This window comes from Cryptomeria japonica, chromosome 3 (genome assembly GCF_030272615.1).
Source record: "Cryptomeria japonica chromosome 3, Sugi_1.0, whole genome shotgun sequence".
Classification (NCBI taxonomy): Eukaryota; Viridiplantae; Streptophyta; class Pinopsida; order Cupressales; family Cupressaceae; genus Cryptomeria; species Cryptomeria japonica.
The window spans coordinates 862,474,450-862,491,558 of record NC_081407.1 but is presented as its reverse complement, the minus strand read 5'-3'; the positions used below and the strand labels follow the sequence as shown (position 1 = coordinate 862,491,558).

General features: G+C 35.2%; 1 pseudogene; it reads right to left on the bottom strand.

Annotated features, from left to right (window-relative positions):
* Nucleotides 1–8,387: 8,387 nt before the first annotated feature.
* LOC131066657 (uncharacterized) lies at nucleotides 8,388–13,955 on the bottom strand (annotated as a pseudogene).
* Between the last annotated feature and the right edge of the window lie 3,154 nt (nucleotides 13,956–17,109).

Genomic DNA, 17,109 nt, shown 5'->3' with positions numbered 1-17,109 from the left:
TAAGGCTCTCAAGGATAGCAAGGCCCCAGGCCCTAATGGACTTCCTACTGAATTCTACAAAACTAACATTGATTGGATCTCCAACAACCTATATGACATCTATAATGAAGCCCTTGCCATTGGCACCATGCGGGAGTTCATAAATAATGGTATTATTAAGCTTATTCCAAAAGAAGGGGAAAAAGCCCTAATTAAAAATTGGAGGCCAATTACCCTCCTCAATGTCTCCTACAAAATCCTGGCCAAAGCCTTAGCCTCTAGCCTTGAGAAGATCCTCCCCAAATTCATCTGCTCCACCCAAATAGGCTTCATTAGAGGCAAATACATCTTGGAGAATCTTGTAATGAGTTGGGAATCCATGGAATGGGCCAGAACCCGAAACCAAGATGCCACCATGTTCCTTGTTGACTTTGAGAAAGCATATGACAGGGTGGAATGGGACTTCATCCTCATGATTCTCTCAGCCTTTGGCTTTCCTAGCGAATTCTATGATTATGTTTGAGTCCTCCTCAAGGATGCATCTGCCCTAGTTGAAGTCAATGGGACCCTCTCCCAGCCTAGTCCCCTATCTAGATCAATTAGGTAGGGATGGCCCCTTGCCCCTTCTCCGTTTGTCACTACTTCCGATGCCCTGTATTATCTCCTTAGAGATGACACCCTCTCCTCCCATGTCCAAGGCATTACTATGCTGGTCGACTCTGAACTGATCGACATCCAGTTTGTTGATGATACCTCGCTCTTCCTGAAGCTCTCAAAGCACAATATTGATTCCCTTAATCAAAAACTTGACATTTTCAATAGAGCTTCCGGAGCCCGGATATCTAGCACCAAATCCACTTTATTTGGATGGAAAGATAATCCTCCGGACTGGCTTCACTAGTTTGGCTATGTGTAGGGAGGATCTAATAAATTAGTCTGTTATCTTGGCATCTCATTTTCTATATCTCCCTCTCTTAAGGACATGTGAGGCTAGGTCAAGGGAAAAATAGATAGGAAACTCAACAAGTGGGACAATAGGGTCCTCTCCCTTGCTAGCAGGATTCAAGTCTACCAAAAAATCCTATCTTCATACAACATATACTACTCCTCGGTGTGGATGTTCAGCAACTACCAAGTCTTTGAAATCCAAAAGGCCATCAGATGGTTCCTATGGTCTGATGGGAAGGGTAAAAGGAAAGCTCACGCGGTCAAGTGGTCATGGTGCCACTTGGATAATAAACTTGGTGGGCTGGGCCTCAAGGATCTTAGGCTGCAAGGCATCTCCCTTGCAGCCAAATGGATATTTCACTCACTAGAAGGACAAGAACCCTGGAAAATCCTCATCAGGAACAACATACAAAATGGTGTTCCCAAAAATGCCAAAACTTGGAAAGCCCTCCCGTTCAGTGACTTAATTGCAGGCGGTTTTCCTGTGTCTGTCCAAGGCACCTAGGTGTTTAAATCCATCTAGAAAGCCTAGGAGCATGTGCATGGTCTCATCAACAACTCGAGCATCAACTGTGACAATACCCTACATGGTGAAAGGTCAATATGGTGGAACGTGTTTCATAACTCCAAACCCCTTGCTTTAACCCAAGGTTGCTCTGCTAAGCACTAGCATAATAAAGGAATCAAGTACATGATGGATATTCTAGAACATGATAACCTTATCAGCTGGGAGGCTCTTAGCACTAAATATGATCTCCCTGCATCACATAAGAAGACATACAATATGATTAAAAATGCATGCGCTCCCTTTGATCTCCCTAAAAACACCCAAGTAGACGCCCATAGGTACCTTACATTCCTATGGAAGGATGGCTCCACCCTCCCTAAGATCAAAGCCAAATATATCTATACCCTGCTCAATAGTAATACCTTGGTGATCGAACATATCAACACTCTATGGTATGTTAATCACACCCCCCACACTTGGCAGAAAACTTTTGAGAAGCTCTGGCGGTCCCCCATTCCCCCTAAGATCAAATGCTTCATATGGCAATTTATTTTGGACAAATTACCTATTAGGAATAAATCCGCTGCATATGACAGGTGTTCTGTCTACAAAAAACCTAAGACCATGCGTCACATCTTCTTTGACTGCCCCTTTGCTAGAGAAATTTGGTTTTTGTTTGGAATTTCTATTACAGAATCTGTTTTCACTCTTGATATAGTTACTAGTTTTATTCATGGACTGAGGAAGGATACTAATCTAGTTTGGCAAATTTTATCTTCTTACATCCTCTGGGTTATTTGGAAACTTAGAAATTAGGAGAAGTTCCAAGGTATTACAAGGGAATGTACTGAGTTTTTTAAAAAACTCACACATTACAAAATTGTTGTGCAGGTCTGTTTTTTGATGAACCTCAAGAGAAACAAGCTACTGTGATTCCTGAAAGATGGCAGAGCGACCATGTTTGTTTACGAGATGCAAGATGGGTATGAATGGGCTAGGCTTGCCGAGAACCAGACCTCCTTTGATAAGGCAAGGAAGAATCTGATAAAGGATCTACAGGACAGCAGGCCTCCTCCCTTCAATAGGATAGAGATGTGCTCCTAGATCCTAGCAAGAAAGAAGGTGGTTTGGATGTAAGGAGAACAAGGTTGGACCACGTGGCTGGAGGACTAGGATGAGGTTCTCCAATAGTGATTACTCTGTTGTGTCTACTTCTTTTGGTTAAAGAAATAATTGTATATAAGATTCTCTCTGGCTCCTCATTTTGGACTCTCGGTCTATTTTTTGGACTCTCAATATCTAATATAAAAAAATATATATATATTTGAAAATCCAAATTTCTCAATCTTTCTTTAAACAAAGTAAAAAATAAATAATATTATCTCACCTAATCAACATAGCTATCTATCATGTATTTTCCTAGGGACATGAGTTTAATGGAAAATGAGATAAAAAAAACTCCTTGAAAATATTAACAACTCTATGCAATCATTAAATTATGAAATAGACAAGTCTTTGAAAATTGAAACTATTGACTCACTTTAAAAGTAAAACAATTATTCTCTTACCTACCCCTCATAACCATTGGATCACTTATTTTAAAGAATTTATCTTCTTTATCTATCAATATTTTCTCTAGTGTGTCCTCATCTTTCTCATGGTCTTCAGTGGCTTGAATGGCCTAGGAAGTTTAACCTTATGAGTAAGGATTAAACAGTGTGTGTAGAAATTTTACGTTGTAGGGATATGCCAATAAAAGAATTCAATGGATGGAGGAACATATACTAATGATTTGATGGGCATGACTTTAGTGAAAAATTACATTATCAAGTCCCTGGAAATGTTAACTACCCTATGTAACCATTGGATATGTGGTAGACAATATTTCAAAACTTGAAAGTATTGATTGGCCTTTAAAGTAGAACAATATTTCTCTTATGTACCCTTCTAAAATATTGGATCACTTATTTCCCACAAGGCATAAATTTAGTGAAAAATTATAAAAATAGCTCCTTAAATTTTTTAACTATCCTATGTAACCATTCGATCATGAGATAAGAAAATCTTTGAAAGTTGAAACTATTGATTCTTCTTAAAAATATTATTTATGTAGTGGAAGATTATACAAATAATCTTTTGGAAATCCAAATTCTCCCATTCTCTAAAAAACCAAAAAACAAAAATATTTTTATGTACCTACCATAACCATCTAATCACTTTTTTTGCCCAAGGCATAACTTTAGTGAAAAATTACATTATGAACTCCTTGGAAATGTTAACTACCCTATGCAACCATTGGATATGAGGTAGACAAAAATTTAAAAATTGAAAGTATTTATTGGCCATTAAAATAGAACAATATTTCTCTTACCTACCCTTCTTAACTATTGGATCACTTATTTCTCACAAGGCCTAAATTTAGTGGAAAATTATAAAAAATATTTCTTTAAAATTTTTAACTATCCTATGTAACCATTAGATCACCAGATAAGCAAATCTTTGAAAGTTGAAACTATTGATTTGCCTTAAAAATAAAACAATATTTCTGTTACTTACCCATCTTAATTATTGGATCACATATTTGGCACTAGGTATAAGTCTAGTGGAAGATTATTGAATCACCTAAAAAATTAAAAAATATTTCTCTTACCTACTCTTCTTAACTATTGAAGGGCTTATTTCAAACAATTTCTTTTGTCTACCTACCAACTATCTACTTTGAGTAATTTTAGATTAGCCATTCAACTACTTATTTTGCTCCATTCATTGATTTTCTCTGTCAATTATCTTCAATTTTTCCTCCTCTATCTCATAGTCAGTGGCCTAGGAGGTGTAGGCATGTGAGATAGGACCAGAGAGGGCTATAACAATGAAAAAGCCATCAACGGATCGAGTAAAGTATATAAGTGAGTGAATAGGCCTTTCGATTTTGGATACCTAGGTTGTTTTGTTCCTTGAGGGTAGTGGAGAACATGAGCAATAAGGTTGAGAGAGCACAAGAGTGGAAGTGTGTCTACAAAATGGAAGCCTATAGAAGTAAGTATTATATGTCTCTTGCTTCTAATACATTTATTAATTTTTTTCAAAAATGGTTGTATTATAAAACCCATACACTAACTCATGCTAATGCTTATACAGATAGAAATTATCTACTAATTATCTACTAGATGTTTCTAAGCTAAAACCTTATAATTATTTTTCCTGCATCTTGATAGATGAAGTTTATTAAGATATTGTTGTGATTCTGAATTCTAAATGGCTACCTAGCAGAAGCCATATAAGGTGTTTAATAATGATCTCTGTTTCCTTCTTTTCAACTTTAACGGTCAGAAATCAGAAATTTATTATGGACACTAGAGAAGAAGCAAGAAAGAAGAGCAAAGAAAGTAGAAATATGTGATCTAAACTTTCAGATTGGTGGATGAGAAATTCATTATGATGCTGGAGAGGAAGCAAGAAAGAAGAGAAAACTAAAGATATGTGATTGTGTTAGTGACATAGTTTTCTCTATTATTATAAATATTATATTTAAATTACTAGGATAATCAGACTGAAAAAAACCTAAAATATAATTATTTGATTTTTTTGTTAAATTATTCTTTTGATATAGAAATATATTTTCAGCTGTTGCACAGGGTAAGACATCAACGAGTAAGGCTCTATTTTACAATCAGGCAGAAGCAGGGTGAACTGATTTTGTTTGTATTTATTTCTGACTACAAAGGCCCGTTGGTTTTCTCTTGTGTTGCAGGCTCTCAATGAACGTGCACAAATGACCAGCCTTTTCCTAGAGAACGAAATGTTTGAACGTGCAGAAATGTTTGAAGTGAGACTGAAAGAAACGATGCAGAATTTAGAGATTTTGATTAGGGATTTTATCTCTGAAAGTTTTTTTTTTTTCATTCAAGCCAGGAATATCAACAGCTTTCCCGAATTCAGTGAAAAAAGACCCAGAAGGCGAATGTCATTACAGCTAATCATGAACTATACATTATCAGATTTGGCTGACCCAGAAAGAGTGATGGTTTTGATCAGTAAGAGGTTAATGTATAGATCTTCTCTTGTCTTATACAAAAGTAATGGTTGCTCCTTTACGAAATTAGTGTTTTCAAGATAGAGATTTCAAACAATGCTTACTTCTAGATTAATTGATGACCGTTTCTTTTCATAGGCAGCAGAGTCAGGTTAAGATTCGCAACACAGGTATATCATTCTTTTTCATTATAAAATATTTATTAGATCTTTTTGTTTGGTTTCTTTTCTTGGGATTGTGTGCTCATGGTTATGATTTTCTATTAGGTAAGAGTATTGGTTTTCAAAATCCTATTTTTTTTTCAATTAAAATGTTATTTATGTAGATGAAATCGGAAAAGTGTAGAATGTCAACCAAGCTTAGTATTGGATAAGGTGGAAAAGAAACAGGGCAAGATCGAATGTGGGTATGATTGTTGACATTCTCCACGTTTGGATTCTCATATGCATAAATAACATTTTAATCCGATAAAATTGATTCATTTAATAGTTGGGTTTATATATAATGACGTAAAAAAGGATTTTGAAAACCAATACTCTTAGATAATAGAAAATCATAGCCCTCTAGAGAGTGGGAGATCTCACTACTTACATACATTAAGAGCACAAACCCAAACAGAGAAAATCAAACCCAAAGACTTAGCAAATATTTTATATAGAAGGCAATGATATACTAGAGTTGCGAATCTTAGCCTGCTATCTGGTTGTGCAAAAAGGGTTGTCAATTAATACAGAAGTAATCATTGTTTGGAATGAATGTCCTGAAAAACTCTAATTCCATGATTTAGAGAAACCTTTACTTTTGTATAATTCCATGATTTAGAGAAACCTTTACTTTTGTATAAGACAAGAGAATCAACTAAGCATGAAATATAATTTAACCTGGTACTGATCAAATCCATCACTCTCTTTTTGGATCAGCCAAATCTAATATCTCTGCAATTGGTTGTAATGTTCTTCACCTTCTGGGTCTTCTTTGACTACATTATTCTTGGCTGGAATAAAAATAACAGCAAATTTTCTATGGTAGAAATTTTATTAGGGTTTTGACAGACCAAAAAACTTTATCAAGTGTTTGATAGAACAAAGATATTATTCATCTATTGATAATGGTTTTCAAGAGAGAAGAAAAGTTTATATATTTATGAAATTGTAAAATTACCTGATGTATATTCATCAATGATTTATATTATTATGATGAATGAAAAGTTGTTTTTGATTAGAGCAAAAACAAATTTTGAAGGGACCTAAAACCCTTTACAAGAGAAAAGATCAGTTTAGACTTAACAAGCCATTAAGCCATAACAGACCACACTAGCTAAACAGCCCCATAAAACTCATTTTAAAAATTACTTCAATAGAACAGAGACAAAAATGACCCTCAAAGAAATAGTTATCTTTCTTACCCTTAACCGTAATCCAGCCCTGTTCCACCTTTATAGACTACATGGTTATTAAGTTCCTTGAGAATAATGTGAGCAGAGTTTTAGGGGGATTGATCACAACAGACTGATGAATGCAATGATCAATTAGTTGATTGTAATTGGTTTTACCATATGGTAGCCAAATGGTAAAAGAAGTTGAAGAAAAATTATTTAAGTATTTCCATCATGAGAGGTAGAATCTAGATTTAGATTTATTTGGAAGTTAGAAATGAAGATCTGTTTACTTATTCTGAACTTTGAATAGCTTAATCACAAGCTAAAGTCCATGTTGTGGAAAGTACTTAAATGTATACTGCTTAGTTTGTATGGAAATTGGTATTGTACAATCTTAAATTAATTTTTAATGGTTGGTATTTCATTTCCTCATTACATTGTGAGTCCCAATCTTAAAACATATTTACCATTTTTATGAAATTTCTTATCAAACTTCTTGTTGGTGTAGAAACATTGTGCCAAACAATTTTTAAAGCATTTGAAACAAAGTTGATACAACATTTTTCGATCGGTTTATTTAGACTTAATCATAAAATTTATAAATATTTCCAAACTTCTCTTTTTGAATTTCATATACAAATTCAATGTAAAAGTAAATAGAATTTCATAGAATGCTTTTAAAATGTACTCTTTGCTCTTCTTTTATTGGTGTGGAGTAGTTTGTCTTAATTCGAAGTTTGTTTCTAGATATTATTCGGTTCTGAGCTACAAGCTTTCAGTTTTGGAGAATTTATTTCCTTGGATTTTGATGTGATTTGGAAGTAGGTTGTTCTGAAATGATTGGCTAAATATTTGCCTTTTGAAAGTTGATGGGGTTCAACTATTTTCTTACATTAGGTGATGATCCAGGTTACTTGTAGCTTTAGCAATTTAATTGATTTCAATAGATGATGACTTGTTTCTGTCAGAGATGTTGAGATATTTATTAGTATAATTAAGATAAAAAAAACAAATGTTATTTTAATGGACAGTTATATGTACATAAGAAATTTAGTAATGATTTTTATTTATATTTTTAATTTTTTTTAAAATTAGTAAATGAAAAGATGGATGAAATTTAATAATGATTTTTAATTATATTTTTTTTAAATTAGTCATGAGCAAGGAGTCTGTAACTGCTGCTCTTCTTCTCTAGTGGAGTAACAATATTACAAACGTTTTAGTAAAAGCACAGCTCAACCATATCAAAACTTTTTAGCAATTATGTTTTAGCAAAGGACGAATCATTTGGACACCATGTAGTAAGATACTTTAGGGAGAACATAAAGTGGACAGGGCAAAAGACATTTGATCTACTCTTCTTCTTTATGAAGGATGAAATGTATAATATATGGATGAAATGTAAAAATGATGCTACATGGAAGGGTTGCCATCCCCAAACATTTGAGTATGCCATCACCAAACATTTTATACTCAAGATGAAAGAAATGAGTAATATGTTCCTCTAACAGTAGGACAAAATTTCTCTACAATGAGATATTTTATGCATTGACAACAATTTCTATAGCAACTACTCTTCCTTAGTGCCCAACATTTCCAGAGCTCTCATTTTCTTCCCAGATCTCAGGCAAGGCTTTGTAATGCTTTCAAGTACAAACTCTGCTCCATCTGTCCTTATTGGAGTTCCAACATGTAGACATTAGAAAACCACAAAAAATTTAAATAGCTGAATAAAAGAACAAATCAATTTTTTTCATAATTTATCAGGTTCATGACAAGCAATCCTGCACAAAAGTGTGGAAGTCCTATGTTTTCCTGCCGCTGTGTTTTAAGGACTGTCATCAAAGAAAATCTGCAGTAAAACAACAAATTTAAAAACTTAAAGTTTTCAAAGAAAATCTGCAGTAAAACAACAAATTTAATAACTTACTGTAAAAGTTTATAATGAATGTTATTTTTTGGATTAGATCATATAGGTTTTTTTATGTCAACATTTTCAATCAAATTTTATGATCCATTATCAGAACAGATAACAATAAAATAGAATTCTTCTCTTTTAAATCATAAAATTTGATCTATAAAACGTTGACAATAAAAAATCTAATCCAATATATTCCAATATATTGCTGACTAGAGATACTAAAATGACAATAGAAACTAGAGGAAAAATAATCATTAGGTCCATAGAGATATACTGTTCTTTTGGGATCAGCATTTGCGAGGAGGAGAGCACGCTTTATAGCTTCTTTTGAGGGCTTGCAAAGAATGGGTGTCTCCCACGTGGTATGAGAATTTAGTATTCCAAAGCATATCACACCTTTAAAAAAATCTTCCAACCCAAGTCTGCTCAACAGTTTTGCTGCATGAACTTTGTCACCATTTGTAAATATCTGTCACAACATAAAGTGTTGAGTGGTAAGCTTTCAAATCTCAAAGAATTCTATGGATTTTAGAGAAATAGACCATATAAAATTGTTTCACCTGTTCAGAATCATAGTAGTATGAGCCATATATACTTACAATTTAAGTTTGGGGCATGCTTAACTGTAAGATCCTCAGTATTGAATCTGGTTTAAGATTCTCATATGGTAATCTTCCATGAACAAAACTGCAGAAATAATTGATTATGAATGAGCAAGAGAGCGCCAGTGGTGGCCTTTTACTGCCCTTCTAATCGGTTTTGGAATTGGACTATCAAATGAATTGCAGAGATTTAAGAAAGCTTGAAATTCACACTATAAGAAAAATACGACAGGTTTTCAATGGATGAGGAGAAATGATTGAAGATGTACAAGGAGAAATGAACACAGATTAAAGAAAAGATTTAATTTATATTATTAGTTGATGGTTTTGGGCATAACTTTGTGCATTTGGGCATAACTTTGTTCATCCACGTGTGGTATTGATCTGATAAATTTTGCTAAGAGGATCGTGTAGTTATGGTATGAGGATCATTTATTTATTTTTTTTTGGGCACAACTTCGAAAATCTTCAGAATTATGGAGTTCGATAATATCAGAATTCAGTTAAATGATTAGAAGTGTATTACCAAATCTATAAAAGCAATGAGTAATATCATTAAATGTAGTAGCTCTAAGTCCTGCATAAGATCAAGAACATTGTCTATTTGATATTCTTAGTTTAAATTATTTTGGAGAACTCGATATTATAATATGAAATATAATAAGCTATTTAATTTTAAATGTGGATTCTGGTTATTTTCTACATTAACATGGATGATTTTGTTTGTTCTGGCGGAATCGGCTTTGCCATTTTCTCACAAGGTGATTTTGTTTGTTCAAGGTGTAGGTAGCCACATAGAGATGTCTACCTACGGTCGCTTTAAACACTTCTCTCCCTTTCTCCTTCTGCAAAACACTCTTGGACCTCTCAAATAAATTGACCATACCTTCCTTTCACCAAATCCCATGAGCCACATATTGGTAAAGTGTAAGATATGGCCATGAAGGTGGAAAAACCCAAGGCAAACCCTGGTTTTCCGGGTACCTCCAACAAAACTTGAATATCAGGAACAACACATACAATCAAGACTTAAAATCAAATAAAAAATAAATTTAACTCTCCCCTTCAACCTATTCACATTATTTGGAATGGGTACCAATCCGTACAGAACCGTACCACAGACAAAAACTCCAGAATTGCAGGAAAAACTCAGAATTTCATTAGTTTGTTGGTATCAAACTCTCCTCCGTACAACTAATCCTTGGGAATTGGATCCACAAGGTTCAAATACTTATCTACAACTGCTCTCAACCAAAATCAATAGGTTAGAGCCATTGGAGGAGTTTGAAATAACAAAAATGCAAAAAGTGCATAAAATTTGCTCATGACAACTTTTTACAACTTTTGCAAAAGTTGTCAAAATGTCATCTTTCACCTCCTAATGCCTTGGTTCAAGTTCAAAACCTCCTAAAACATATTAAAAAACTCAAAATCAACATATTGGATCCCCTATTGTCCAAAAGTCCTAATTGGCTCATAGAAATGCCAAAATAGGAGTTTGGCTCACAAGATGGGATTCTTTATTACAAATATATAATGCATGATTGAAAACCTATATAAAACATCCTAAAGACATTGTTAATGCCTTATCCTCCCTTAACAGAGTCTAACATGTCATCTTTAAGGGTTTGATGAGGTTCTCCTGCACCATACTCCTCGGAAAAAGAAATCTCAAGTCCACTTGAGATGAGAGTCTACAGGTCTGCACCATGATCTTTGATATGTTGCTCTGTCATCTAGACTGCTTTAGTATCAAGTTGTTCTTTCCAAGCCACCAAATACTCCATGCAAACTTTATTCCTCATTTTCTTGGAAACCTTAGTATCTATAACCTTATGTAACTTTGGTGGTTCATGTTTGGGAATATCATCATCAGCAATATCCTGCATTGTGTCTTTGCTTACAAGAAACAATCTTGGGCTTGTTGTCTTTCTCTCTTTCTTCTTGGACAAACTTCCACCAAGTTAGGGCTTCTCCCTTCAACTTGGACTTAGCAATCTTCACCTTTTGGTGTCCTGGACTGTCTTCACACTCAAAGAAACTAGACAGGGAGTCTATCCAATCCATCACAACATCTGGCTCCATATTGCCAGTGAAAGTTGGCAAATCAACCTTCTGCTCCATGGTTCTCCTTTCCATGGATTTGAGGGTATTAAGGAAGTTTCTCTAGTCAGGAGAAATCGCCTCTTCCTCTGGCATAGGGATCTCATCCTCATCCCCTTAATCACCACTACGAGTGCCTCCATCTTCCTTCCCATCTACTCTACCTCTCAACCTCTCAAGCTCCCTCTGCATTGCCTCGCATGCAATGGCATGCTCTCTCACAATCTTTGCCAATTCCATGTTGGTGATTGGTCCTCTAGGGGCATCATCCTCTAGTCCTTCTGACATCTCTCAATTCTTTGTCTTCTTACCAAAGCCGTTACAAGCTCTGATACCACTTGATGTAGAGCCCTCCTCGTTACCTGCCAAAAACCTCAAAAGGTATGAAACTGCCCCCCTAAAACATAGATGGGATCCTATCAAGGCAAGGCTCTACAACTTTAGTACAATATTCTCATCATCTCCAAGACCCTTACTGACTCAATTAGGGGTATCTTGCTACAACACACACATGGTACCTCCAAGGGTTACAAATCAGTTTACACTGGATTTGGGTAATACAAAACTCCCCAAGTTCAAACAAAGCACCGGTGGCAAGGTTACTTACTCATTCCTGGGTCAGTGCAAGAAGATGAGTCCACTTTTTGGCCAAAAAGTGGAAGTGTTTTCCCTGATTTTCAGATTTTGTCTCATTTGAGCTTAAATTTTGAAACACTTGGAGGTTGAATCTTGGAAAAAGTCATTAACATAAAAGATAGCCCCCTGAGTGTACTTTCCAAATATGTAATTTATTTTAATACCCACATAATAAAAATTAACTTTTTGAATGGAGTTCTGAAAACTATGTTTTAAAAATGCCCGTTTCATGACCATACCATGCATGTGTACGACCCACACTTTTTGGCACAATTAAAATTATTTTCTCAAACCATTTTGGGAAATGGTTTGTAACACACTGAAGATTGATGAGCATATTTTTTTGTATTTTTTTTCTAATATTTGTTTTTTAATTAATTGTTTAATGGTTGTAATTTTCTTTTTAAAAATTTGATGTGTACGACCTACATAATTTGATGTAAACTTAACATTTTTTGATGTTTTTTTTTCTAAATACAAAATAATTTTGTGTAGATTGATGACATATAAATTTTTTTCCAAAATTCTTTAAAATATAAAGTTATTAAATTAACAAAATTAGTTAATATTTCAAATTTATGGACCCGATTTAGTATAAATTAAATGAAAAATAGTTAAAATAATCAATTTTTAAATAAATTTACATATTTAGAATCTAGACAATATAATCTGAAATGGGTTTTAATTTTGTATAAAATTTCTCTGATTAGAGGCACGTAAACTATTTTAGAAGTTCATATTTGTGCTTTCATTCATGGAGATTTAAATTTGCAGGTCCATGTCTCAGGTGTGGCCATCCTAGGCCTATCCCGGGCCTAATCCCGAGCCTAATCTTGAGCCAAGTGGCGGGTTGTGGAATCAACTTCCAAAAAATAGGCCCCCATTTTCAAACAAGGGCGGCTTGTGGAAAAAAAAAGGAAAAATGTGATTTAGAAATGGGGCCCCATTTTGTTTAAAAACGGGCCCCCATTTTAGAACACAACAGGGGCCCGTTTTTTTTTTGCTTCAGGCCCCCATTACCTTTCGGCTCGGGAGCCCGAAGCATAAATGGGCCCCCGTTTATAAGAGCACGTTTTCCAACACTCGGACTTCCGCGAATTTGTGACTCATTACCTTGCACTTGCCCTCCTTAAGAAACTCACTCAATTAGGCCTAGTCGCTTGTAGCCCTATTTAGCGGGTAAATGGACCTTAAGTTCAGATTTTCCCAAACACAGTGGTAAAAAAATAATGGATCCAAATACCCTTTTGGAATTTATGCAAGTTTCCAAAAGAAAGGGTCAAGTTCTAGAAAATAAATGTCTTTGCCGACAGGAATTTGACTATCGTAGAAGGGTTAATTAGGTTTCTTTTGTGAAGCAATTATGTTCAGATGAATGAACCGGTGGATAAAAATCCCATGGGAATTTTGGGAACTATAAATCAATAGGGATTCCAGAGCTACATGCCTCGAAGCATTGCCATTTGCTCACAAGGTGATTTTGTTTGTTCAAGGTCTAGGTAGCCACATAGAGATGTCTACCTAGGGTACCTTGAAACATTTCTCTCCCTTTCACATCCAGAAAAAAACTCTTGGAAATATAAAATAAATTGACCATACCTTCCTTTCACCAAATCCCATGAGCCTCAGATTTGTAAAGTGCAATATATGGCCATGAAGGAGGAAAAACCCAAGGTAAACCTTGGTTTTCTGGGTACCTACAAAAAAACTTGAATATCAGGAACAACACATAGAATAAAGACTTAAAATAAAAGCCAAAACAAAGTTAACTCTCTCCTTCAACCTATTCACATCATTGGGAATGGGTACCAATCCATACAGAACCGTACCACAGGCAAAAACTCCATAATTATAGGAAAAACTTAGAATTTCATTAGTTTGTTGGCATCAAACTCTCCTCCATACAACTACTCCTTGGGAATTGGATCCACAAGGTTCAAATACTGATCTAAAACTGCTCTCAATAGAAAACCAAGAGGTTAGAGCCATTGGAGGATTTTGAAATAACAAAAATGCAAAAAGTGCATAAAATTTGCTCATTACAACTTTTACAAAAGTTGTCAAAATGTCATCTTTCACCTCCTAGTGCCTTGGGTCAAGTTAAACCCATCCTAAAACATATTAAAACACTCAAAACTAACATATTGGATCCCCTATTGTCCAAAAGTCCTAATTGGTTCATAGAAATGCCAAAATAGGAGTTTGTCTCACAAGATGGGGTTCATTATCACAAACATATAATTCATGATTGAAAACATATATAAAACATCCTAAAGACATTGGTAATGGATTATCCTCCCTTAACAGAGCCTGACATGTCATCATGAAGGGTTTGATGAGGTGCTCCTGCACCAAGGTGAGACATTGATATTGACCCAACTAATGTAAAACCCATTTTATAGATACCTCAACCACAAAATATTATGCAACTATATAGTCCCTATGGATAATTTTGTAGTAATATAAGATCCATTTCCTAGATGGAAAATTATTAGCATAATAAGATCCATTTCCTAGCTAGTAGATAAGTGCCATCCACCTTGACACCTAATGATTAAATATAGTGTTTTTCATTGGGATAAATATTGTCGATGATCTTTAGACAAGATAAAAGGATTACTTGATTCTCGACTAGTTCTTACAACGTCCATCCAAGGGAAGGCACTTTTACTACATATAAATTAGCTACATCACCTTTAAAAGAAGTATATAATAGTGTGCATGATGCAAACACTAATGGTAATAATATATCCATTTAAATCTTATAAAATAACTTTTTCTATGTGTTAGTCCACCCATAATTTTCTTCCCTTTTAAATATTCAAATTCGCGGGTTGCCTTTTGTGCCTTTACTTCCATCGGGTCATTTGTTCTCCTTGTACTTGAACCGTTGAAATCTTTTTAAAAAAGGTTCAAATGGTTCAAGGTTCAAAGCACCTTTTAAAACAGAGTTGTTTTTGGTCTTTGTCTTCGTGCGAACAAGTGCGCTTTTGTTTGTGGTCATTGAAGTTTTGAACCCGTTGAACCAAATTTCAAGCGGTTCAAGGTTCAAAGTTCAAAATGCCTTTTGATGAGTCGCGGCAATGTATCGTTATATGACGAGCATGAGTCCTTATGTTTTGAGTTGATATGCGACCTTGAACCTTGAACCAAATTTCAAGCAGTCTAAAAGGTTCAAGGTTCACATTTAATAGTCCTTTTTTTTTGTCGCTCATTCTTGGTGTTGATTTGTGTGCTACCCACTCACTGTTATATTTCTTAAGTGAACTTAAACCGATGGACCTTTTTGTGAAACGGTTCAAGGTTCATGGGTTCATTTCAAAACTAACTCTAAATCTTTTTGGTGGAAATTAAAGCGGCGTGACAAGAAGGAATATTCCCTTATTCGGAAATTTAAAATTTTAAATGTGGAAAGTAATCATGAGAACATAAAATTACTTGTGCGGAAGTGATGGATAATTAAGAAGGTGTCAGTTTGTGTCATTTCACCATTACATTGGATGCTTGGGTAAATCATGCTGAAGCGTGTGTAGCTCTAAAGATATTTATCTGTCTGATTGAAGGAAATGTGTATGAATTTATTTCCATATTGAAGAAGGTCACACCTACCATACTTTAGTAAATTGGAGGTGCCGAAGGTAAAACCAGCTCTATTCTTCGAAAGAATTTCCAGTTTTCATAGTGTTAATAGGTAAGTTCAGTTGATTTCTCCTAAGTTGTGTTTCTGTGAGTTCTGAGGTTTTATATTAGTGTAGAAAAGGGAAATCTCTAAATTGTTGGGGTAGGATAATGTCTTGTTGTTAAAATTTCTTGGTTAAGGGGGTAAATAGTTATCATCAGGCCAATGTTGCCAAAGCTTGGTCGGACCTCATGTCTAGTGAGTATTTTGCCAGAATTGGAAGACACCTCCTTAGTTCATGTAGATTTAGGGGATTTCCAGGAAAGAACCAAGAACCCTCAGAACGGTTCATTAATGGAAAAGATAGTTAAGAGTGGTCTTGTGGAGGCTATTGCATTCCCGCTTTACGCACTGTGCCCAGATTTAGTGTTGGCATGTATGAACAGATATGAATATGAGAACAGATGTATAAGAACTAGTGATGGTGAAGAGTTGGTCAGTATTAATATTGAAACGGTGATGGCAGCAATGGGTGTTCTGCATAAGGATGAGTATGAGGAATGGACTATTGGGAGTTTGTATGCCTATTTCTCTGAAAAGAAGAGCAAGTATAGGAGTGTAGTTGCTATAAATTGGCTATTGAAGATTCAGAAAGGAGGATCACGGTTACCCAAGCCCCTGACCAAAGAGAACTTCATCATAGAGGTGTGAGATGTTGTTATACTTTTGAACATAGTAAAGGGGAATTCACATTCCTTCTACTGGGAGGATTGGATGTACTTTTTCATCAAAGTGGTTCTATCCGGTGACAGATTTCTGGATTGGTCTCAAGTAATTGCAGAGAAACTTCACGAAGGATTGAGCAATTTTGTGGGGATGACAGCGTTTTACATGTCTTCCTACCTTTTCTACATTTTAGCTTGCATAAGGGATTGGCCTGGACTACCTAATGAACTCTGAATTGACGGAATGAGGATTTAAAATTTTTACCCTCTGTTGCAACAGCCGAGACAGGGTTGATGATTTTCACTTAGGAGAGACTTTACATTCAAAAGAGGGGTTGAAACCCACAAGATCCAATCCCACGCAATGCAAGATTGGATTCTAAATGAGTTTCAAGGGTTAAGACATCAAGGATACCCTCTTTTGTAAAGAATGTAGATAGAAAGATTGCTCTAGGAATGCATGTAAAGTAGCAAAGATTCGCTTATAAACAGAGATAGGGTTATGGGATGAAGCTACGGACCTGGAATTAGCAGTAAAATGTCAAGACGGTGCTGTTCTACAAATTTGAGCGAAAGTTGACGGGACAATGGCACCCGGCGTGCACACGGTCCTTCGAAAAATCCGCGAAATGAAGGGGGATCTGTTCGTCTCTACAC